General features: G+C 44.5%; 1 non-coding gene across 1 annotated transcript; it reads right to left on the bottom strand.

Annotated features, from left to right (window-relative positions):
- Positions 1 to 301: 301 nt before the first annotated feature.
- Positions 302 to 408, bottom strand: LOC145168267 (small nucleolar RNA R71). The gene has a single exon (XR_013741834.1). It is a non-coding gene; the product is annotated as a small nucleolar RNA R71 (small nucleolar RNA).
- Positions 409 to 930: the final 522 nt, after the last annotated feature.

The raw sequence follows: 930 nt of genomic DNA, 5'->3' as shown, positions 1-930 counted from the left end.
AATCCCCGCTACTGCTACTTTTGAGCTCAAGGGTCACATCCTGGCTCTACTTAAGGAGATCCCCTTCACAGGCAAAGACCACGAAGACGCTTACAAACACTTGGACGAAGTCAATGATGTAGCTGATTATTTCAATGTTCCAAATGTGCCTCGGGAAACTCAGCTACTTCGCATGCTTCCGGTTACTTTGAAGGGTGCTGCCAAGGATTGGCTCAAGTCATTGCCCCCAGGATCTATCACTACATGGGCCCAAATGAAAGAAGAGTTCATTGATCAATTCTGCCCGCCATCCAAGATATCCAAGCTAAAGAAAGCCATAGCTAACTTTGAACAACAAGCTGGAGAATCACTATATGAAGCGTGGGAGAGGTACAAGAGTCTGCTAAGGAATTGCCCACATCATGACCTCAATAGTCAACAAGAAGTCTCCATCTTCTATGATGGAGTAAATGTTACCACTAGGCAATTACTTGACTCGCAAGGTCCACTCACGAAAAAGGCACCTCCAGTGATAAAGCAACTAATTGAAGAATTCTCTAAGCATTCTAGAGAATACCACAATCCAAGAAATGATGTGACGAGGGGGGCTGCCTATGCAGCTTCAGAAGACTTGTCAGCAGTTATGGCTATGCTAAAAACCATGGATAGGAGGATGGATAAAATGGACCAAACGATACATGCTATTCGGGTGGGTTGCGAAAATTGCAATGGGCCTCACCTTACTAGAGACTGTGATTTGGATGAGAATGGCAACAAAAAGGTGCAAGTTTGTTACTCAAGTGGGGACCGATATGATGAAGATTGGCGTAGACCAAAGAAAGAGTGGCTCCCTTATGACGAGTACAAGAAGGCTAAGGAGGAGAAGTTCAAGCAAAAGGGAAGGGGTTTTTACCAAAAGGAGGAGCCATCACAAGAAAGAAAACCAAGTTT

This window comes from Lactuca virosa, chromosome 3, assembly GCF_052849685.1.
Source record: "Lactuca virosa cultivar CGN04683 chromosome 3, Lactuca_virosa_CGN04683_v6, whole genome shotgun sequence".
Taxonomy (NCBI): domain Eukaryota; kingdom Viridiplantae; phylum Streptophyta; class Magnoliopsida; order Asterales; family Asteraceae; genus Lactuca; species Lactuca virosa.
Note: the sequence above shows the minus strand (reverse complement) of the source record. Positions and strands in the feature narration are given on the sequence as shown.